The sequence below is a fragment of the Hirundo rustica genome, chromosome 1 (assembly GCF_015227805.2).
Source record: "Hirundo rustica isolate bHirRus1 chromosome 1, bHirRus1.pri.v3, whole genome shotgun sequence".
Taxonomy (NCBI): domain Eukaryota; kingdom Metazoa; phylum Chordata; class Aves; order Passeriformes; family Hirundinidae; genus Hirundo; species Hirundo rustica.
In genome coordinates, this window is record NC_053450.1 from 50,301,774 (window position 1) to 50,327,142 (window position 25,369).

General features: G+C 36.9%; 1 protein-coding gene across 5 annotated transcripts in view; it reads right to left on the reverse strand.

Annotated features, from left to right (window-relative positions):
- The window catches only part of DLGAP1 (DLG associated protein 1), a 407,039-nt gene that overhangs the window by 307,673 nt on the left and 73,997 nt on the right, over window positions 1–25,369 (reverse strand). For 4 of the 5 annotated variants that reach the window (XM_040080998.2, XM_040080969.2, XM_040081006.2 and 1 more), the window contains exon 2: window positions 19,128–19,269. The exons of the other annotated variant lie outside the window; for it this stretch is intronic. The gene's annotated coding sequence lies outside the window, so the exon portion shown is untranslated. The remainder of the gene's footprint in view (window positions 1–19,127; window positions 19,270–25,369) is intronic. 5 annotated transcript variants of the gene reach the window in all.

The following is a 25,369-nucleotide window of genomic DNA, read 5'->3' on the forward strand; positions in this document are numbered from 1 at the left end:
GGGCACAAAATGTTTTGATAGTCAATATATTAGAAAATGTTGGAGTTATGGATGTTTGATTTTTTTTTTTGTAGATGATTTGAACATACTGTCAAGACCTGTCATGTTACTTCAGTGGCAATTTGTCTGCAGGTTATCTTGCATTCCCTTGAAATCCAGTGCTGTGATCTTGTCTACACTAATTAGAGTTCAGCATTACTGCGTGGAGGTTGCCCTCAAGCATCACCACAGGTGAAACCATTAAACATGTATGCCAAGCCATCTCTGCACTTGCAGCAAGTTATGTAATCCATTTCAAAAGACTTCATCTTTATGGTCACCAGGAATGTTACTGACTTATCTGCTATCTGAAACTTAAGGGCTTTCTCAATGCTTCGACAGAAAGTCCTTATGCTGTGGAGCACAAGTTTCCTTTTGGGGTGAAACTAATCAGAGCGTGATGGGAAATAGGTGTGCTACTTGTTGTAGCTTCCTGACGAAGAAAGAAAGGGACCCTATAACATTTACTTTCCACTAACTTAAAAATCCGAATCTGTACAGAAAAGCTTTGTCCTTTAGAAGGAAATTTATGAATGAGAAACATCAAAAAGATAAATACTAACCATACTAGCCCACATTTTTAATAATTACAAGTGTCCTCTAATGACCCCTTTTAAATATGGATTGCATTTATAGATTGGATATTTACAGCCAGGGTATCTCTGTAACCACACAATAATTAGGTGATCATTTCAGCACTAACATTCCGCTAAATTGTACACATTTCACGCCACTTAGATTTAAATTTTAGCCTATACATAGCTTTACATAACCATATTCTAATGAAACTCCTCATAATTTCCCACTGTTCTTAAACTCTGTTGTGCTTCTTAACTAGCCTGCTAACCAGACCTTAAGAACACTTAATTTAAGTTATGAGGCTCTAATTCTATGCAAATATATTTATAAACATAATAAAAAGATGTACAACAGAAAGCTGTTTCCCTCCTCTAAATCACAACATATCATTTTTGTCATTGTACAGTCATTTGCATTTGTCTATGCTCACTTTATATTCAAAGACTGTAACCAAAAAATATTGTTTAAATATCATCTTTGAATAAAATAAGAACTCATTTATTCTCTACATTCTCTTCATTCTCTTGTTTCTTATACCTACACATATCTTTTGAAATACCTGATTTTGTAAGACTTAAAATCCCCCCTAAAATCAACCAAATCCAAACCACTTAAGGCCTGTTCCAGCACATAAAATACACAGGTGTGGTCATCCAGGCCCTCCCCTCAAGGTATCATGAAATGAAAATACAATTACCAAAGGAGAGAACCATCCGATCTAGGAACAAGCCAATCTGACAGTTCAGTCTCAGCTCACATTTATGCAACCATATCATGCAAGCTTTTAAGGTTTTATCTCATCTTTTAATCTCCAGTCACTGCCTCAGTACGTATAAACCAGCCAAGATTCATTCCTGTTTTCCTGTTTTCCTGTTTTCCTAAGTAACTCCTCAGTCATCTGCAGCACAGGACCTCGATTGCCTGCCAGGACCATCTTGTCTTACCTAGTTAGTTCCCTTCCATCACAGTGGCTTTGCACACTGAAAATCCTTTGATCCTTCCTCTTCTCCGAACTTCAAGTACAGTCTCCAAGGGAAAGAAATTATTGAATAAAGTAGTTTAGCTGAAGAGAGGGATACCTACATGGAATTTACCAACAGAGACAGGCGACCATGCTAGTTACCCAGTGCGGTCTCTCACCCTATGAAAGCCTGCTAACAAAAGGAGAATCATGAGCAAGCCTATCCTCTGCTTCAAGGTCAGTGAATGTTAAGGCCTTGCCTCAGTGTGCTGTCATATCTGATAAGCAGGATGAAATCAACTTACTTTCTTCAGTCCTGGGTTTGTCTGCTTATCTGGCAGGCCATCCTAAAAACATGCGACATTATTTGGATTTGTCAAGGCATTGGCAATCCAGAAAGAGAAAGGCAGGATTGGGAATGTTTCCAACAGGTTCTTGAAATCTAATAGCACGTTTACATAACATGTGAGACTCTTGATTTAAAAATGGGTCATCTAAATAAGTCTGTGTTAATGAAACATGGATAAGTAGTGTTATCAATACAACTCACACATTTCTCATGTGTTCATCACCCTGGTCCCACCAGAACTGTTCTCGTCAGTTCTGAGGTACAGATGATCAACTCTTACTCCCGTATTCCCCTGTTGACTGCTCCACAACAGACTGTATTCCAGGGACACAGCCTGTATTACCAAGGGACAACAGCACAGCTTCACCTCTCAGAAAACAAGCCACAATTCCTTTGTGCACCAGAAATTTGCTGCTGACTGCTGCAGCAGAACCGTCTCCAGCCCCGCCAGCTCTGCTGCACTGGTGAGTACACGGGCAAGCGTGAAGCCATGCACATCCCTTCCAGATCACCTCTCTGCTGTGGATGAATGCTTGCACACAAGAACCTAATGTCTGGATAGTGAGGAGAGAGGTGAACAGCTGGCTATCTGAGTTTTGATGTCCACATCATTTGTTTGGTTTTTTCTTTCATTAGCTTTACTGTATACATTGCTTCAATCAACTCTGCAGGCTTCTCTCTTCTTAAATGACAACATACATTAAATTACAAAGACATTTAAGAAATATGGATTCTAAAACCAAAATAAGGATAGTAAGTCTTATTCTAGTGAAACGCCCTATGGAGTATATTTCATTTTAGAGGGAATATTACATATGGTTAAAATTGCACGAGGAGATGGTAAATTTTACCCCAGTACTATTCACCTATTTTATTCACATGTGAAACACTAACATAGATCAAGTAATGCATTTTGGTGTGCTGGTATTCTTTGCATTTTATGTAGCTTCCTTTTTATCTGTGAAAACCTGGAAACATAAGTTCTTGCTAAGATATGTCTGTAAGGAGTAACCTCTAGTTATAGACAAACAAATGATCAGGTGGCCTACTGCTTAATTAATTTCTTGACATAATTCTCTATTTAGTACGTGGCGTTAAGTTCTACTGATGGGCAGTCCAGCTACCAACCTGTGTATCAGTCAGTAGAGAGTCTCCTTGGTTTAGTGGTATTTCTAGAATTCTTCAAAGAGAAAACACTGAAGTTAAATTAAGTCACTTGCACTCCCCATCAGGCAGAACAATACCTGCTTGCACATAGAACACAAACACACAGTCTCTGACAGTGTTAAGGAAACCTGTGCAGTTTAAAGGGATGTAGCACATTGCTAACCTACAGCATCAGAAGAGTTACATCAGAAGAGTTTAAACCCTACTCCAAATAAGAAGACATTTTGTGACAGTTTTAAAACAGAAATTTTTTCCCTTAAGGAAGTGTTAGCAGTTACTTATTTTGCTATCTTAGAGAATGAAAGAATATTCAAGTAGATTACTCTAAGTTCATACTCTTCATCCGAACTGCACTGAAGAACCACTATGCTGTCTTCACTGTAACCAATTTGTCATTGCAAAGACAATCCCCGTGTTTTCAAAACCCCATAAAAGCAAAGGGTTTTGAAAAAGAAAATTAACAGCAGGGTGTGACTGGGTAATGAAGTAGGGGCCTTGTCCTGGCAGGAACAGAAGTGCCTGTGGTTCTCTTATACATTTACAAGCTCCTTTCCATTATGAAAAATGTCTGCTGTTATTAATTTTTTCTCATAATTTGCACAGTATTGGAAATGAGGCACTGTCAATATGAAAGGAATTCACAGAGACATCTTCCTATTATTCTGCTAGCCTATACCACAACACTGTCCATTTTATTTATTACTTTGCTGAGCTGGTCTTTCCAAAACAAGCAAGCTGATAGAATTACCCCCAAGCAGTTGCCAAAATGATGATTAATATTATTACAAACTAGTGCTTCGCATAAAACAGCGACATAAACCAGATTTTCAACATGAGCAGAAAAATCCCTTCTTGGCTCAGATGCTAGACACTGCTTGAAGAACATCACCTAGCTCTGAAGATAAGTTCATGCACTGATCCCTCCTAGCTGAGGCCACCATGTAGCTATTCTTACCTTCAGACCACCAACAAATTCTGGCAGGGATAATGTCCTTCTAGAAATACCTGCATGCTGCTAAAACACATTCACCACACATTATTCATTACTTACTTCCTTCAAATTATTTTTCTTCCTTTCCCCAACACCCAAAGTCACGCCTTCTCCCCACGCCTCCTCTCCTAACTCCTTTGGTTAAAGGTTTGTAAACAAAAAACAGGCAAAGTGACGTTTTATACTTAAAATGAAAGATCCACCACTGTAGGGGTGTAGAGTATCACAGACTTATGATAGGAAGGAAAAGGAGTTACATTTCCTCCTCACTGGGTTTCCAGATCTTACAGATGTAAATCAAAGACTGTATCTAAAACTAAGAGACAATTTTATCTAGCAAAGAGTGACACAGTCATCAAGGAAGAAAATATCCTAAAAAATAAGCTCTTGCTTACTGGATGATATTCAGGACAGTCAGGTTAAATGAAGCATAAACTGCAATCAAAATTGCAACCACCAAGCTGGAAAGACTGGCAAAGAAAATGAAGACAGGAGTGCTCTTCTGGGGTGAGAATAATGCACACTGAATACTGCAGCAGTGAGAAGACTAAAACCTATCTAATGCAGATTACATAATGCTGTATAGTCAATCATAAAAGAAAGCTTTCTTAAAGTTGGAAGCATTAATGTTCAGGGGCACACTCAGCTGCAGCAGAAGAGTAAGCCCTTCCAGCTCACAGGAGTTGCTCTGTGGAACCTGCACTGTTACCTGCTCCTGTTGGGATTATGAAAGGAAGGTGAGTGTTGTGGTTTCACCTTGGTTGGCCACTAAGTACTGCAGAGCCACTTCCTCAGTCTCCTGTATCACACCTCCAGGTGGAGAAGAGAATTGAAAACAGAATTCTAAACCTCAGGGGTTAGATAAGAAAAAAATAATAAACAAAATATAATATCAATAACAGCAACAATTAGAAATAATAATTTACTAATAATGATACCATTATACGAATATAATATTATGCTAATACCAAAACCAGCAATAATGAGAATTGTAATGATAAGAAGAGGGAGAGAGAGTAACTGAACCCAAGGGAAATATGTGATGCACAACACAACTGCTCACCACCCACTGACTAATGTTAATCACATCCCTGAATCACAGTGAGTGGCTTCCGGCCAACGCCCTCCAGTTTGTATACTGGGCACAACATGGAATATCCCTTTTGCAGGTTGGGTCAGCTGTCCTGGCTATGCTTCCTTCCAGGTTATTGTGTAACTCCTCACTTGCAGAGCATTAGATAATTAAAGGCCTTTGACTAGGTGTCAGCACTACTTAAAAACAGTGTGCTATTATTCTCATACTAAATCAAAAACCACAGCACTGTACAAAGAACAAAATGGACTCTGTTACACCAAAACCAGGACATTTAAGCAACAGGCCGGCAGGAAACAGAAAAGGCATCTGCAAGAATAAATATAGACACCTTTTATTTGAGCTCTCAGCTATGCTTGGTATCACTTACCAAGGTATTAAATGCAGAAAAAGCAAACAAACACACTCTCCAAAGCTGCTGTGCAGCTTTATCATCATGTTAAAAGAAAACTTATGTGCCCTCACAAAGCTGATAGCTTAATAGCAGAATTTTGTTTCAGCATTATATTTATCAATAAAAAAAACAAAACAGTATATTAGACTCAGAATGATAAAGTATCAGCTTTTTGTGATACTTACAATCAAGTATGAATGACACATTGCAAAAACGTCAGCTACTCATGAAGCCCAGGTTAATATCACACTCAGTACCTAGAAAACATCCACCAGTAGTCATCTTCTTTTACTAGGGCCAGAGAACTCAGAAGTGGAAAATCTGTCAAATTATTTCATTTTCTTTTGTCAACACCTGCTAAATTTTTTATTCTTTTATGTATCTAAATTATGCTAAAAAAAGACATCCTGTATTTTTATTTCCTCTTCCCATAAGACCGGGTTAAAAGCAATAGGATGAAGTATGCAAATGACACATAGCAAGAGAAGTTGCCTGTGCCACAGGGTGCTGTGGGATTCTGTGATATTCGTGTTTCTGCATAACTTAATCTATCCATTAGCAGATAAATAGGAACTGTTAATGCTCAGGAGATGTTTGCTCAGGAAGTTTGAGTGGCCTAGGTTGTTCTGGTCCATTAATGGAGGAAGCATTGTTCAATTCCCTCTCTTACACAATAGTGTCTCCTGGGTACCACCGAGGCCACTCTGTGATGCTGTAGCAGTAAAACTGCCTTGAATTAAATTATCAAGTAATTAGGAATTACTCTGGCCAAGGGAAAAAAAAAAAAAAAAAAATCAATATAAAGCAGAGGCAATGAAACAGCCCCTGTTGTCCTCCTCACCATGCTCCTGCAGATGGAGAACCACTCTTGGGTACTTGCATATTGTGCCCAATATGTACCCACAGGCAGAGTGCAGACCAGACCTTATGCTCCTCTAAGGTGTCGCGTGGTATTTGCCTGATTTTTGGTAAATCAGTCATGGAATGACTAAACTGACTCATATTTGTCATGGCGCTGTCCATGCATGTCTTTAATGGTTAAAGAAAGGCTGCTCTGGGAGATTCTAGTCTTCACAGAGCCTCACATTCTGTTCCTGTCAGAAAGATGTCCATGATCAACATGAAGGTCTCAACAGCAGAGGAGGATCCAGTTTTGCATAAACATTAAGGCAAGTGTTGTGCACCTTTGAGAAAAATACATATTTGCTAAGAAAGAAAGAAAGAAAGAAAGAAGGTTTTTGATCCTCCAGACTTTCCTATTTCTCCAAGTTTGCCCATAGTCTACATGGGAAAATTTTGCAAAATGCTAAATTGAGACAAAATTTAGAAACTACCAGCTTCACAGGAAGTTTGGCAGGACCATGTAACTCAAAAAATACTTATGATTTGGGGCTTTAAACTGCTCTTTGACAGACCCAGTTATACCAGAAATATGAAACTGTTTCTGGCTAATGCCAACAATTGCTTCAACACAGTAGTTGTCTTTTTAATGACACAATGCCCAAATTTCCCATTTCATATGGCTATTTTCCACTCTGTTGTTCCTCAAGTCTATCACTTTTTACTGTAAAGAACAGTCTGAGTGTATGATATGCATGTACAGAAGCTTGGAAAAAGACCCTGTCTTTTTTAGACATGACAAACAAGGACTTCCCATAATTCAGTAGGGTTGATTTATGCAGTTATGATCAATCTGGTCATTTCATACTTTCTTAGGGCGCTTTTTCTTCTGTGAGATTAATTGTTTAGCATTGCTAATTTCTAGTGAATATCCCATTAAAATATGCTGAAAGCTAGGAAAATGTGTAGAAATAATATGAGGTTAACCACAGCAGATGCTCAAATGCAATTCAGTTTTCTAGAACTGTGCAGTTTGACAGAGCAGCAATGGAGCACTCTAATGTATTGGGGAGGAGTTACCAGCACATACATTATCAAGAAAGATGTGAGGCACCCCAGTAAATCAATATTAATACCAAAATTCAGCTTCAGACTCTTAAGATGGAGTTCTAGTGGCATGCAGGAATAAATCTGAAGATGACTTCCAAAAATACAGAGGCAGTACAGGCAGTTTAGATCCTAATTTTAAGTACGTTCTCTGTATCATGTTATTTATGCTTACTGCTTGCCTCCTGCATTACTTGCTCATAAATAAGCTACAGGTAGTGAAAGCGGCTGCAATGGAAACATTCATTACACAGTCCCTACTTTCTAGGGGATGCCAGGTTGCTTCTAAAATGATCAGCACTGACTGGGTGAGTAAGACCACTGAAATGGGAGTCAACATCAAAACAAATCTGCAAATTTTCGTACAAAAAATAAAGAGGCCTCACTTGTGGCTAACCCAGATATGAACTGAGATGCAAAAGAGTCAGAAATAGTTTAAAAGGTTTTTTCCTGGAGGAATATGCAACAGATCTCAGGTGATGTTATGTTAAAAATACACAACAAAGCTAACAAATATGACAGAAAAAAATCCAGCTTCTTTTAGTGGAATATAGAAAACAATCTAAGATTGCAAAGGTAAGAGTAGATGTTTACTACACAATTAATTTCACAGATTGAACAAACTGCTTAGTGACTGCCAGCAAAATCTAATTGCAAATACTTAATAAAGCCACATTTCTTTTCTTTATTTGTTTCATTTCATATCCTTAAAAGGACTTACAGTTGCCAATCTGAGTACAAGGAGACGAGTGTCATGCGATTAAAAGAACTTAGGCTCAGTTTTATCAGCCAATAGTAACTAAAAGAAACATATTTCATGCCCACATTTCAATCCACAAGTCCAGAGTTTCATCATCCTCGCCTGTTTAAAGTAATACTGCCTGTCTTTTTTTAATATACCTCTACCCACACTTTGAATTGCACAGCTACAGCTAAAACTATAAAAATTTCTAGTGCAAATCCCCACATCCCAAATTACATGGTTGGATGAAAAGATGCAAGTTTCAGTAGAAAAGAAAATGCTTGTTTCTGATATTTATTCTTTGAACATAAAGGTGGCTGAAGAAAAATTAAAGAATTTCTGTCATTATATAATATTTTAGTCCAGTTAAGACTCCTTTATTACAATGTCTGTATTATAAAAAAATCCAAATACATGCTGAAATAATGAAAAGAACCACAGTGGCTACTTAAGGTTTTTTGTTGTTGTTGTTGTTGTTGTTTTTTAATGGGTTAACCACAGCTAACTGAAGTAACTTACAGTGTATATATTTAACACATTATACTAAAATTTATTTAAACATGTGCTAGTAAGTCAGTAAAAACACTTTTGTTGTAATCAGATAATAAACAATATCACTGCAGAATCCAGTGGAATAGAAAGTACTTTTGTTTAAATTATTAAAATAAAGAATTTTATGTATCACATATTTCTTTGGAAATTATACATGTGCACTGTACACTATACATTTTGGATTTAACCAATGTTTTCACAAGTTACCTGCAAATTCATAACACACAATTTACAACTACCTCACAGACACTAATAACAAGGAAAACTATGTTTTGCATAGTTCAAGGCATCCACAGTATATTAGTTCATGGCCAAAATAACATCTACTGATGTGAAAAGACAGTGACAGCCATTTCTGCTGTTCATAATTCTTCTGAAGAGTAAAACATCTAATCATCAGAAAAAAATGAAAAAATATTTTCTATCATCATGCATTACAGAGAGGATGGAGCTATTTATCAGGATTACAATATATTCATATATGGCATGAAGAACACCTTTATTTCTTCATGTGATTTTCATAAATCTGCTGCACTCTCAGCAACTGTTCTCTTTCCTCCCCTAAAATCCCTTCCCACCTCACTGCTGCAAAGCCACACGGAGATCCTGTGAACCAGGAAAAGCAAAGAATCCTAAGAATGACCAAATGGTCAATGACTGTGATCAGTGCCACGTACTCAGAAAAAAAAGTTGAGAGAAACTGGACACAGTTTATGGTGCCACAGAATAGTAGAAATTTAGTCATTAGCAGCCAAGATCAGACAAATTCAGCCTTCAGATAAAAGACCTATGTTTTGAGTAGCAGGGACAAATTACAACTACTATCCACAGTTTCTCTGTTCATAATTGTGTTAAAAATTCAAGACGCAAATTTTTTAAAACAATGTGCTCATTTAAACTCGAGACTTCAGCTATTTGCTACATATACCGGTCAATTCTCCAATACTAGTTAGTTTTTGAACTGTAAACTGTTCAAATACTTTTAAAACGTATTTCAAATTTTAAGAATTTTGATAGGTTATATTAAGGTATCAGGACTTTTAATAATACACTGCAACTGTAAGTGGACTGTAAATTTTTCTCAACCTCGACTGATCTTTTCTGAAATAAATGTAGTGTCTCATAAAACACATAAAAATACTGCATGTATTTAAGTAAGTACTAGAGATGGACCTAAAGTCTAAACAAATGTTTATCAACAAAATTTAGGGGCCTATTGAACCAAGAATAGAACTGCTCAGACTGTTTCAACGATTTGGTCTTTTCTAATCAAAAGGTATTTAATTTGAAAATAATTATTCTTTAAGAGACACATATTGGATGGAAGTGTGAATCTCAGCGTATTTCAAAGAACAGTGGCCACCCATGCACAAGAGTTCCTGTGTGATTAGTGGAAATTAAAGGACCAAATTCCAGTTTGCCTTACAGTCTGCAAGTTTTTCACACCCCAATGTTTATAGTATGGTTAGGCACACCTTTCTCCCAGAAATCTTCAGTGCTTCTCAAGAGTTTGAGCTTTAATGTCAAAGTACAGTCAAGGGTCAAACTAATTTTGCTGCCTAGGAAGAGAGTTTATGCAATTAAAGCAGCTGTGATGACACATTTGTCAAGAAAGATAAAGCTTCCAGCAGGGGTCAGTCTCAGAAGAGAGGTTGTTGGGAATAAATGAACAAAAGGAGAGAAAAAGTCTGCTTAAATACTACTGAACATAATACAGACCTGCTAATCTCCTTTCAATTCTTGTTAGCTCATTAGACTCCCTTCACTTTCAGTGCTGAAACATGTAGATATACTATGTTTCATTAATATAGGTGATGAGGTAGCTGGGGCGACTTCACTTAGGAACTATAAAGACCATGCTGAATGCAAGAACGGTGATTGTGTAAAATAAACCGTGAATATTTATGAAGTACCTATAACAGAGACAATCCCATAGCAACATTAGGTTTTTATTATTTTCACTTATTAACTGTAATTTATGTATACACTGTCTAATTCTGCCTTAGGTATGACCTAACACTTTTTCCTGTGATGTTAATAACTGTAAGAGTTCATCTTAACTTTATTGTGATTATTTTCATAAAATTGAATTCATACTTGAAACACAGAGCCAGCAGTCTATTCATCTACAAAAATGAAAGTTTCACATAGTGACTTATGTTGGCCTGTTAGTTGCAAATTCCAAAGTAAGTTCTAAGGTGCAGAAACATTGTGCTCCTGCCACTGCAAACTGACCCTCTGGCAGAACCACCCAAAACAGCTGACCCTGTAGAATGGAAGCCTTAATCAGACTTAAATCCCAACAGTTGTTATTCTGAGGTGATTTAGAGAAGTCAATTCCTTAGCATATCTGCCCTGTAATGAAACAAGGAATAGAAGATGAGGGAGTAAAGAGCTGTCTATTGACTGTTGCTGTGTTTAACAGGACACACACTGCAGTCCTCTGGACGAAAGTTCTCCAAGCTCAAAAAACCCCACATTATAGGAAAAATATCTCTATAAATTCCTACTCATGTAAAAATTTACTACCAATGCCACCCCCCCCCCACCCCCCCCCCCCCCCCCCCAATATATGGCTGGATTAGTTTCTTTGACTCTTTAGTGGTTAACTATTGTACTAAAGCTGCCTAGAAAAGAGATATCCCATTTGCAAAGGAAACAGTTAACGAAACAGATAATATTCCATCAGCATGGTAAAATCACTAAATAATTCAATTCAAGCTTTCTGAAGTCCATTAGCATACTGTAACTTTCAACAATACCAACATTATTTGATATCAACCCATTTATTGTGTAATGTCTTGAAATACCTTGCACCTCTCGCTCATGCATTCCCATGCACATTCTATCCTTTCTTATTTTAGAGGTGTAGTCTATATGTTACTTAAAAAGTATGAATTACTGTAATTTTAACATTCCAAAACTTATATTACTTTTTGTAATTTGATTGTTCTATGCACTGATGGCTGATTGAAAGGAAGATTTAATTCCAGAGGTGATCTATCATGTTGCAAATGTAATTTTTCACATGCAGCAAGAATAAATCTCATCACCTTACTGTCTTTCACAGCATCACCCCTCCTAACAACAAAATGATTTACTGACTTGGCTGAACTATTTTTCTTCTAAAAATTTAGAGCCATCAGAAATATTTAATGACTCGATTTAAAGTGCTGAAATAGAAGCAAGCTGAAAGAATATTGAAATGCTGGTATTCCCCCAAGAATTAACACCTGTCAAATCAATAGGTTTTGAAGTGGAAGACATTGTGTCCATTTCAATTGCAAATTTGCAAGTAAACATTTTAAAAGGAATGTGTCTTATTTCTGAAGAAGCAGGAAAGTACCATGCTCCTTTTGGACTGCAAGACTTGCCAAGGCTTAATTATGAAACCTCCACACTCTTTTCACTTCAAAAGCTAATCATGTATGAGAGGTAACCTCTCTCCATTGAAACTACTGGCTGTAATTAAGAGTGATGCAAAAGATAATTCTGACATTGATTTAACTATTACAGCCCTAAAATAAGGCTTATATGCTTTGCCATACCATTTCTAATGGGGAAATGCCACACTTTCCAAGACATGTCACACAAAAAAAGATACATAACACATCTTTAGTCTCCACATGGCAGAGCAAATCATATCCAAATGTTGTATCTAGGGTAGATAGGCCTGATAAAACTTGATCCAACTACTAATAAAATTATTACTTATTTACCGGCATCAACACTTTTAAACAGGAATTCAAAATACACACTTATAATACCATTCTTGTTGGGATATCTTTTCTAGGCAGCATAATTGCAGCTGACAAGTGTTAGTCTATACTTGAAAGAAAAACCAGATAAAAAACAAACTCAAAAAAACTACTACCCATTTCTCTTTAAATATACCAATTTCTACATGTGTGAAGATGGGCCATATAGGACTAAAATGTAATGTGTTTGCAAATATCTGAGAAATGTAGCAGTGTTTCTATAGCAGAACACTTCAAACAAATACCAAAATTCATTAGAATAAAAAAAAATTGAACAGTAGGTAAAAGATGTGGTAGAGGAACAAATCAAAGAGAAGCCAAGATTTTATTTCTGTATTTATTTTATATATATGTATGTTGACATTAACAAAACCCCCAGCTAGAACTAATGATTGTATATAACTAAGTACTTTTAAAAATTAGAAACAGTTAAATGGATCGTCCCTTTCCACTAGATAAGATGAAAATATCAGCAAAGAATTCAATTTCTATTAAACTATTTATGTGTGAAATATCTTATGCATGCATGCATTCTCCAGAATCAATACGATGATGTGTATATTTATACAACTTTATGCTACTGACAACGTATTTGATCAGCTCAAGGTTCAATCAGAACAAAATTCACAGCTGGTAGATTGAAAATAATAGAACAGATAGAAAATCAAAAAATGTGCTTGAGGGCGTGAGAGTTGGATAGTAAACCAGTGAGATAAAATACATCTTCTTATGAAGTTTTAGTGATCACCAATTTTGCATAACATGCTTTACTACAAAAGGGAAAAATTCTGAAAAAATAATAATGACAATACTTTAATCAACTGTTCATGAACTCCAGGGGTACACTTCTCAGAAACTAGCATAAGACACTGTTAGAACGGTCAAAGGACTGTTGACAGTGTGAAAAAGAATTTTGGGACATGGACAATGACTCTAAAAAGCTCATTCTGATTGATCTGTGTTTTCCTGAATATATCACTGAAAATAGTTAAGTTCTTGCAGACACCCTTTAGCATTTTGATGCAACAAAATTCTTTTGGTAGCATTCTAATGCCCGTCCTGGTTACACTCCACTAGAATTTTGGTTTTTCTCAGATGGAGGAAAAGAACTGTAGCATTATGAGCACACTCTAAATTGTCTGTGGCTGTTGAAGCTGTTGAGGCAACACAAGCTCCAGCATCCTACCTAATCTCGTGGCACATGTCAGACTTTTTCAGGAAGGAGGTCACCAGCTCAGCACTACAGGAGCTCTGGTTATAGATAGGAGCAACCAAAATTCAAACACTCAAACATCTTTCTACTTGAGTATGCAACTGGCTTACACAAAAAAACCAAAGACCACTGTTCCTGCATTCTAGAGCCTGCTCAAACACTGCTCTTTGAATTCATACAAAATACATCGAATCTACTGTTGATTTTATTATTGCGTTGTGATAAATATGCTTTACAATTTTATTTATTTTCAAAATATTTTTTATTTGAACCCACAATTTTCATCCAAAACATTACTAGAATACAAGTTCTCCACTTATGTATCATTTTGCATACTTTTGCAACATCCTTTATTTTTGCTCACTAGTCAAGGAATTGAGATTTCCTACATTCCTTTTCACTTTTTCTAGCTTATAATTGTGACAAAGGCAAAGTAATTCAAAGCATCTTTTTGCATAATACAGGTCTCATTTTATGTGATATAATTCAAAATATGTCATAATTCAAAAATAAGTAATTTTTTTCACATAGAGAAAGCTAGCAATATGTGCCAGGTTATACGCAATATGTATCTTTTGATTAAAGAAAGTATGGTTTTATTTAGGGAGTTAATAAAGCCTATTTAAATATTTCCTTATATATATGGGGAAATTTTTGCTCCACTGAGATGAGGAAAGAAGAGAAAAAAAATGTTCTAGACTGACTTGAAATTTCTTTTTCCTGTGTTTTCCCTATTTTGAGAAAACGCTAGATTTCTAGTAGCAAGTCAAACTATGACCCTTTCTCTTGTCTGTGTGTGTGTCATGTTTCATTTATAAGGAGGCTGGATTCAATTTTTCCAAAAATATTCTCACCTTTTCACACCAAAAAAGGCATAATATTAAAACCCAAAACCAATACATAGAGGATCCCACAAACCACCCTCGAGTCCTTCTGCTGGTTTGTTGGTTTATTATTTTATTTTATTCTTCTGTGCCTTCAAAAATTTTTAATGCTGGTTGTAAAAAAAAAAAATAAATTCACAAGCCATTTCAATTCCCAGCCCTTTGCTGTATCACAACAGTATTAGTTCAATTAATTCTGGGGCCACTTGTTCATACCAGAAATGGAAAATTACTATCCTTGCACCTTCAGTTAAGGGAAAGAGTTTTTCTGTCTTTATCTAAGAAAAGCTATTGGCTTCACTTCTTGACATAATGTATCTTGAGATCATAGGAAAATTCACGTAGGAATGGACATCAGGCAGTTCCTAGTTCAAGCTCCTGCTCCAAGCTGGCTCAGCTGTCAGACCAGGCTTGGGTGCTTGGGGTTTTGTTCCAGCTGGGTCTTGAACACTACAGAGAACAGAGCCAGCAGAGGCTCTCTGAACAACCCAGTGCAGCACCTGATTGTCCTCAGAGTGAAAATGCTTCCCCTTCTATCCATTCTAAACCTCTCGTTTCAATTCATGGTCGTTCACCTGAGTTCCTGCCTCTGCACCTCAATTTGCCAGCACTGGCAGTGGCTTCAAGACAAATTTTCCTGAGCCCATTCTTGAAAAGTTCTCTTTGGTATGGTACAGTATAGTAATGTCAGATTCCTATAAAGGACCACAGCAAACCAGACAAGACCTGGATGACTTTCCTCAATCTCATTAGTTCTCTGCATGATTCTCACGACACTGAGGCTGTTTGCAGGAAATCCAATAAAGGCACTGTTACACATCACAGAGTTCAGTTTCAGATTAACACACCCAGCATCTGTTGTCTGCATGCAAGAAAGATATTTAAGTTTGCTGGTACCTAGACAGCTAAGGGCCAGCTCAGCTGGCCTCAGAGATACCTTGGAACATTCCTTCCTGGATCCAGCAAGCCCATTATGAGGCTGAAGGTCTCCTACAGGTCCTCTATCATATTTATCTATTCCACATGGCTGTCTCAAGTACACCGCCACATTCTGAATGATCCTAGAGGCATACAAAGGTGTCAACCATTTTAACCTGCAGGGGAGTGATATTTGAATCATTCTTTTGGCCTGACTACCATGAAAACATATAGTACATTGTACACCTATAGTACACCTAGCAAGCATTTAGACACCAACATATGCTTGCACTGAAGTGTCCTCATTACAAACTAAAACCCAGCCAGAGCCTAAGATCACAACAGATGACAGCAGACAATTACAGCTCATTAAATGAAATGTCAGTGCTATGTGGTATGGGTGAGAACCGTGAAATGGTATCACCATATATTGGGAAGCAGCTTCTTCACTTTTTGTCTCAGGCTTTCAATCATATACACATTCATGACAGAAGTTCCACATGAGAGAGTAACAATATTCTTCTACTCCTTTCTTATTCCTGACAACTTCATTGAAGGAAAGACTACTAATAAAGAGCAACAACAAATGAAGGCCAAACACGGTCTGTGAGGTAGAAGTCAAATCCCACATAATCTCTAATTCCATCTTTCCGTGAATTTAATAATTCCATGTTGCCCAGTAAATGTCAAAAACAACAGAGAGAACTACCATGTACCTTCTGAGGAACAGAAGATAAATTGAGTTCTCAAATATTCAGGGTTTCCATACTTCATGGAAAACTAAAAGGGCTTTCTAGAATTATTTCTCTTGAGAGTAGCAGAGATTTTCATCTGTTGTAGCTTTAAATTACAGTGGCAGCCCTTGACCTTAAAAAAGCTCCAGGTAAATTCAATAACTTATATTAATGTTTCTCTTATTTTTTTCCAGTAAAATTTCCATGTGGATTGAAAACGCACTGGAATCCACCCTTGCAGATGTGGAAGAAGTATGAACAAGGAATGAACATTCTAGAATTTTAAATGAATAGGATAATGTTAAAGGCATAAAATATTCCTGACGCACAGGCTGTTTTTTCTACTGGTTCCATTTTGTTATTGTTTGGTTTATTTTCTGGGGTTTTCTTTTTGTTTTCTAGCTTTTGATTTATACTTCTCCTAATGTTTTTCTCAACTTAGTCTGTTTTTCTCAGTAGGATAATCTTTACATCCCAGACAGATGCCTAATTCTTCCCTCCACAACCTTGTGACTTATTTTCAGATCAAATCATGCAAAACACAAACACCCAAACTACACAGAGGGGCAAGCTGAGGCTGAAGGATTGCTTTGATACTACTTTACGTACAACAATGTGAAAGTATTCACATGATGCTTTGATTAAACTCCTTTAAAAGAATGTTCATGAATTATTCAATTGATTGAAAGTGCAACAATTCATTTGAACAATATTGCAAAATGGTTTGCATGAACTACTTTATGAGAGAATCCAAACTACCTCTGGCTACAAGCATTCTGAAGCCATCTGAATGAATTTCTAGATTATCCTAAATATTGCTCTGTGAAAAAATTTTGTTGCGCTCCTTTTTCCCATATCTAGGCCAATACAATTAATGAAAGTTAATACTCCATTGTCTTTCGGATAATTGTGGGGTCGTACAGATCTCCAAGTTATTGCTTGAGTTACACAGATCTCCAGCTATGGCTGGAGAAGAATCCCATCATCTTCCCATGAAAAACACAGTTTCTCCTAAAGTAAAATTTTACCTAAAGCATAAATTAATACTAATTGTGTAGTGAACACCATGAGCAATACTGTGGGATCCCTTTATTAGAGGAAGCTTTCATTTCATAAATTAATAAAGCCATTTTTCTTTTTTATATTTTGCAAAATACTTGTTTATGGCAAACTGTCTTTTGTATTCAAATGCAGAATGTAGAAACTACAGTGATGGTTCCTTGGAAATGCTTAAAATAGATAACATGGATTGACTGATTGCATATTCCTTTGAATTATTGTGAAAGTACCAGATCTATCTAAATCATGCCATGAAAAAAGTGGAGTTAGAAGTTATGTAACTTCAAGTTGCTATAAATTGCTTCTTGTTGAAAGCTATATAAAACATTTTCAAATCTGTCATGTTCCACCTCTTCTGCTTAAAAACTAAATCCAAGAGAAAATATCCAAGAAAAGTATGAATCAGGCTTATGTTGTTAAATTGGAGCAAAAGCTTGCCACCATCAAGACTGGATACTCTTTAGTAATTAAATCAAGAATCTGGTCCATTTTTATGTCCAGGATGTATTTTTTAGAGTAAGACGCTGTATTTTATAAGGTTAGCTAAACCAGTGTAGCTAAATAAGCAACAAAACCAGATGAAATATACTTCCTGCAGACACACTGTCATCATTTTTTGTTTAATCCAAGTTTGATTCTTGAATACAGATTTTATCTACCTTCTTTCTGCTGCTGACATTCCCACGTGCCCTCAGAACAAGTTATCTGACAAAGCAACCAGGAAAATGCATTTTCTGCTTCTCCTCCCACAGCATCATGAAAGATGACTGCACAGCAACAGCATCCCAGAGAACATGCTCTACAAGGTCTGATCTGACCTCCAGACTTTGCCAGAAAACAGTCTCACATCATGGACCAGCCTAACCTACCACAAAGCATGAGGAATGCAGGACAAAGAGAGCACAAAGCAGCCAGAAACTGCTTTAGCACTGAACAGAAGAAATCAGCACAGCAGACGGCAGAAGATAATACAGAGCTTCAAGCTGTGGGGCAGCACCCAGAAGCTGCTTTTCCAGTCCTGAGAGTAATCACCATAGCCAGTAGGAAATGCAAAACCATTGACATTGAGATGAATGTCAAGCCCTTCTTTTCTAGCCTAAAATATGTATTGAATTTGAGAAAGGAATTGTTCTTCCCTCATTTGGCTATTTTATATATATACACACAGAGACATATGAGATTTTTACTGGCAGTGAAACTTTAAATCTTTTCAGAGTTTCACTGAAAATTGAAAATACCTCAAGTGAGGCTTTCAAAGAGGGGATCCAGAAAAGGCAATCATCATTTTCAGGACAGAATAGCCCTCTGCAAATAAAAACTTGCTTACTAGCAGAGCTGTATTCAATTCCTCAATTAAACACAGTGTTTGACAAAACAAAATAACAAGGGGTCATGGCAGAATTAGAGTTGATATGTTGAAAGTGTGTATCACTCAGCACTGAGTACCACTCCATGATTATAACCTATTTTGTCCTCTGAAAAACAACAGCCTCCTACAGTAACAAACACAATTATAAGACAGATACCATTTATCCCAGGAAACCTATCTGCTACTTAAAAAAAATACTAAAAAGGAAAAACAACCCCGTGTGGTGAAATTAGCTGAAATTAGCTCTGATGATGATCTGTTCTTTAAATTGGGAAACAAAAAAGGATGTTTTTGTTCAGCATGATTTATTTTTAGACTGGCAAAGACACAATGGTAAAAGAACTGGAGCTCTGTGGGCACCTTCTGAGGTTAAATTACCTTTCATGCCATTTGCACAGAAGACTGTTCTCAAGCAGCTTGAGCAGATGGTCAGGACAGCATCGTCCGTTTACTTGTATCCACAAAGATAAACGATTGCTCTTTGAAATCCTGAACAATATGGCCCTTGTGATGCTTTAGGCTGCCAAGGAGAAACACAAACAAACAAATATAAATTTAGCTGAGAAGAACAAAATAGTTTTGACTGATGAAATTTAATTTTAAGCAACAAGTGCATTTAGAATAATAGAATTTTTTTGATTATAAAAGGTATCTAAAATCACCAAGTCCAAATGTTAACCCAACAATGCTGAGTCCACCACTAAACCATGCCCCCAGGTGCCACATGTCTTTAAAATACCTCCAGGGATGGTTACTTCACAACTTCCCTGGACAGGCTGTTCCAATATTTGACAATCCTTTCCATTAAGATACTTTTCCCTAAATCCAGTCAAAGCTTTCCTTCACACTACATGAGGCCATTCCCTCTGGTCCCATGGCTTGTAACATGGGAAAAGAGACTGATACCTTTCTACAACCTCTTGTCAGGTACTTGGAGAGAGAGAGAGGGTCCCCTCTGGGCCTCCCTTTCTACAGACAAAACACTTCCAGATCCCTCAGCTGCTTCTCAAAGGACCTGCGCTCCAGACCCTTCAATGGCTCTGTTGCCCCTCTCTGGACACTCTCCAGCACCTCAATGTCTTTCCTGTAGTGAGGGACCCAAAACTGGACACAGCACTTGAGGTGTGGCCTCACCAGTGCTGAGTACTAGGAGACAATCCCTGCCCTGGTCCTGCTGGCCACACTATTGATGACACAGGCCAGGATGCCACTGGCCACCTGGACACAGCTGGCTCAGGTTCAGCTGCTGTCATCCAAAACTCCCAAGTTCTTTTCCACTGGGCAGCCTTCCAACCACTCTTCCCAAGGCTGTAGCACTGCATGGGGTTGTGACCCAAGTGCAGGACCCAGCACCTGGCCTGATTGAGCCTCATGCTATTGGCCTTAGCCCAAAATAACAGTAATCTGAGACCATTTCACTGAATGAACACAATTTGTTCCTGAATACTTAGCAAAGTAGGAGATGCAGATAAAAACAAATTGTACAGAGTAACTCTGACTGAAATAAGAATCTACCGTGTCTGCACAACTGCTTCTACTACATGTAACATTTTCTGAAGCACACTGCCGAGTAACAACTCATTCTGCCTACTGCGCCAGTGAGGTAACCAGAGATACTCAGAATCGTGCCCAGAAAAGACAACTGCCAGGGCACAGTGATCCACCCAAGTACTGGTTGAGAAGGTAATTTCAGTTGTGTTAAGAACTTGCCAAACTTCTTCGAGAGAAGCCCCAGTTAAACGTATCCAATGTGAGCATTTTGCCAACAAGCAATCTGCTAAAAAGGCACTTTTATTATTAGAATAATTTGCTAGTAAGAGAGATGAGTTTAAAGGATTGGAGAAAGCATGTACAACTATGAAGAAAATTCTAAAATCTTAGAAACAGTCTTTAGGATTTAGGAGTGAAGTGAGCAGATACAAGTCTTTGGACTTAGAACTAATAATTGCATAACCTGTCAATCTTAAAAGCTCCCAAAAAGAAAAGGAAAAGCAAGGTAGCTGAATATGGAAAGAATCACATGGAATCAGTGAAGGGGCCTAGACATGGATTTCAATACACACAGCAAAATAAGACAGAATTGGGTTTAGAAAATAAGAGTGAAATTAGATAACTATGACTCACCAGCCACTCAACATCCTGAAGACAGCAGGTATTGCAAAACATTTAATTAACTAAAGTTTCATATAAAGATGTATAGTTTCTGAAATAACTCCTTATTTAAACAATGACACAACAAATAAAATTCATATCCTCTATCTAATACCACACCCTCTACAGCAAAATCAAGTAAACACCAGATATATTTCTCCCTTTCTCATTTCAATCATCAAATCATTTGTTTTAATCTCTTTTTGCTATGATGCTGGCATATTCAGTGTGCCAACAATAAGTGTACCATATAAACATTTAAGATGCTTGTCAGATTTTAGACATTGTTAGCACTCATTGGAGTAAGGAAAGAAAGGAAAAGACAGGTTGAGATAAATGTCAAATAATAGCATCCAGCAACAAAAAATAATACATTCTGATACTGAGGATTAATTATAGCTCAAAGAAGAAGAAATAAGTGGGAAATAATGGAAACATGAAGAAGAACTTAATAAAAAATTAAGTTAAAAAGTTAGGAAAAGAGAAAAGTTTGGTTTTGATTAGGAATAAAAGAGAAAAGCACAAATGGGAAGACGTTTCCTCTTTGCCTTTGAAAAGGAAGGAAACCCCAAAGTGTGTTTGTTCTAAATATTACTTATGCTAATGTAATTCCCATTAAAAATAAAAATAAGTCAAGGCCCTTCTTCCCCTGAGGGAGAACTCTCTATGCTTTAATTCCATTTTTTTTTTCCACAAAATTAAATGGAAGGTCACTGTCCCTCAGCTGTTTGCCTCCTCTTAAAAACCCCAGATACATTTGCCTATTTACAAATAAAGTATAATGAAAGTAATGTCTACGCTCATGAACATATAATTACAGGATCACTTAGGTTGGAGAAGACCTTTAAGATCCTTGAGTCCAACCATAAATCTGGTACCATCCACCACTAAACCGTGTCCTCAAGTGTCACCTCCATTTAATGTTAACTTCGTATCTCAGAATAAGCAGGAAACATAAACATCCATCTCCCAGTAAACCATCAGTACATCTTCCAAAATCAGAGGACTTGACTAAGACGTATCTCCATTATTACAAACTGAACATTATTTTTTCCTCATGAAATAACTGATAAGTTGTAAAAACAGTACAATATCTTTATATGAAAAGAAGTTATGAGGTAGTCTGTGAAGAATATAATGAAGGTAACCCAAACCTCAAAAATAACACATTTTCACTGAAAAAACCACAGAAGACCATTGAATAATTAAAAAAAAAAAAAAAAAAAAAAAAAAAAAAAAAAAAAAAGAAAAAAAAAGACCCTTGAATAATACATGGGCAGTTGCACTGTGATCAGATATCTGGTTTGAATTACATCAGTTAGAAAGAATGCAACATTTTATAGGAAATATGGCAAGCCAACATTATTTACAAATGTGCTACTTGAAATGCGTTTTGCATAACTTCTGAGTATCAGGTTTCTCTTCTCTGTTTAACTCTCTCCAAGCAAGAAATCTCCCCCAAACATATTAACAAAATGAATTTGAAACTGCTGTGAATAAGAATTCGGCAAGACAAATGACATTTCACTTTGTTTTGTTGCCCTTACCATGCGCTAACAAGTGCTATGAAGGGTAGATGGGTAAAAGCAGTACACTCAGAGAAAAGCAAGTGCATACATGTACAGATGGATTTTTTAAAAAGTCAGGATGAAAACCCAGGTGCAGCAAGTTTTATAGTTAAAACAACTGGGATTTTTTTTTCCTTTTTGAGTAAAACAGTAACAATTTCCTCCACATAAATGATCTCCTAGGTCCTCCTGTGAGGTCGGCCATAATTAATGTACAATAACAATTTGTCAGCTGCTGCAAAAACTGAGACACAGATTTAGGCAATCTTTTCCTTTATACAACTGGGCATATACATGTTCTGATTACCAAAGATAGTTGCCTTTCTGCAGATTTAGAAGTGCAAGAGGCCCCACTGGGAAATCAGGAAGGTGTTCCCATCTCTCCATTATGCTGTAAGTTTAAGTGATCATTATTTATGGAGAGGGAATATGCTGCATACGCTCAGAAATAAGATTCAGTAAATACAGAGAGATAAAAAACAACTTCAGCAGTAACTGGCGTACAGCAGCTGATTCTGATAGGAATTTCTCAGTTAACTCCTTTCATACTGTATCTCATTTCTGGGTCAATACAAATGTTGCAGAGGAATGCAGTGAGATTACTGAAATCTCACAGATCTTCCAAGGAGCTGAGGATACACTTATTACTCCATAATCACAGAAGGATGATAACACAAAATGGAAAAGCTTTGTTTAGCCTCAGTACCATAAGTGACCAGCCTGAAACACATTTCTAACAGACAGTTAGTCTAAATGATGTGTGTTAGAGGTAAAATAGTTTAGGAGAAAAATGTTGATCAGAAAAGCAGGTAAATGTCAGGTAAATGACAATCTGGTGCTGAAATTAGTAAAACTTCCCCGTTAAATCTTGCAGAAAATGGTTTATGAAGTTTTCAGCTAAGATGTATCTACAGATTCAACATCAGTTTTACAAACGCATGCACTGAGAAGGAAAGACTACTTGAAACCACATTATTGCAGAACTGTAGTTATTTCTTGATTCTGAAGTCTTTCTTTCAATAAATATAGTGCTACAAGATGTTAATCTCCACTATAACATCAGAGGAAGAATAGATATCCATGTCAGTGGGAGACAGAATGAGTTCCATAATAACATGGACTGATCACAGAACATTCCTTCAAGATCAAATAAAAACCTCTCCCTGAACAACCAATGCCACGGTTGTTAATAAAATACTGGATTCTGACTTGCTGGAACTAGTACACCAAGAATTTAGACTGTTTGACTCAGGATTTTATAGTGGTAAATTAAATAGGAGCTTTCATGTATAATATACATTACTAAGGATAGAACTATTTCAGACTTTAAATGAAAATTAATACCATGACTTATTTGGAACAATTCAATTTTCACTTTTAACATGCACGTCTTTTAGATACTTGGCAGAAACCACGCCCATTTATGCAAGGTTAGAATTTCATTACCCAAGTAGCATCATCTAAGGAAACAGAAAGAGGAAACTAATATCCAAGCCAAAATAAATTCTAGTCAAGTACATAAAGACTCTAAAGTGAATAAAATTTTGTGATAGTGTCTGAGAAAGTATAAAATGCTTGATCACCTACTATTTTCTACATTGTGCAGACACATTTACTTTGTGCAGAATGGGTGGTAAAAGAGCTACCAAATCAAAATGATTATGGTTCACAACACTTTTTACAGGTATAAAGAAATAAAGAAAGTAAAAAGAAATTCCTAAGATATCAGTAAATGGTGAAACCACATGACTTTCAAGAAGTACCAGAAACGCAGGTCAGCGTAACCTGCAATTTTATAAACTGTGGTAAATACAAATGAGTTTCAGAATGGCTTTTCTAAATGTACACCTCTGAAAGTTTTAATTGCACTGCCAAGACCTCTAAGCTTCTAACATTTTGTTTCAGAATTTCTGTAATTTCTGCTTGCACCTACTCTGTTGTAACTTTCATCAGAATAAAGATCTGTTTTCAGTACCCCCACAATCCTTCCATTCTGGGAAGAAAAGTCTTCATTAAACTTACAGACACACTGATGACAGGCTCCACTGAACACAGGCCTTACTGACTCGGTTAATATTCTGGACACGCAAAAATTTTCACAGAGGTAAACCATGACTAGCTGGACTACAATTTCAGTACTGTTAACCTGGAGGTCCCTAAAGCCTAAGCAGCTACACTTTACTTCATCTGCAGGCAAGAGGCAGTATGAAAACAATTCAGTTGGGAAAAGGCAAAGCAACACCCTTCTACTTGGGGCATTTGCAGACCAAGTGATGGTAACCACCTCTTTGACCATCAAAGTGGCCAAACCCTGAAGTGAGATATTCTGAGAGATTGTGGAACCTTCACTTTTGGAGATATTTAAAGCTGAATGGGACAAGGCCTTCAGCTACCTGATCCAACTTTTAAGTCGTCCTTGTGGTCCCTTTAAAACTAAACAATTTTGATCTATGCAAAACTACTTTTTCCTCAGCTGAACTACAACAACATCCAGATGACAAGGTAGGAATTTGACTTGCTCTACTTCAGGCACTTTCCAAAGAGAAGGGAAGCTGAACCAGGGTGTTCCAAATTATCTGAACTGTTTTGCAATGGCCACAGGAGAATAGCACCCCAGCTTTATGATTCATAAAGACAATAGCTGCTTCAGTGCTGTGAAATCCTTAACTCCCAGCTCATGCTGCTGTATTGAGTACAAAGAAGGAGTGCTATTAGGCAAAAAACCAAAAATATCACCACTGTAGTTACCTGCCAAATCACAGCTTTCCTTTGAGGTCTCCCATCTCACTAATGATGAGGCTGACTTGGCTTTGCATACGAGATATAGCAAAGAAACAGCCTGAGGTGATACTGAAGTGGAAAACAGAGCAAATTAAACTGGTTGCCTTCCTGTTTTACAAC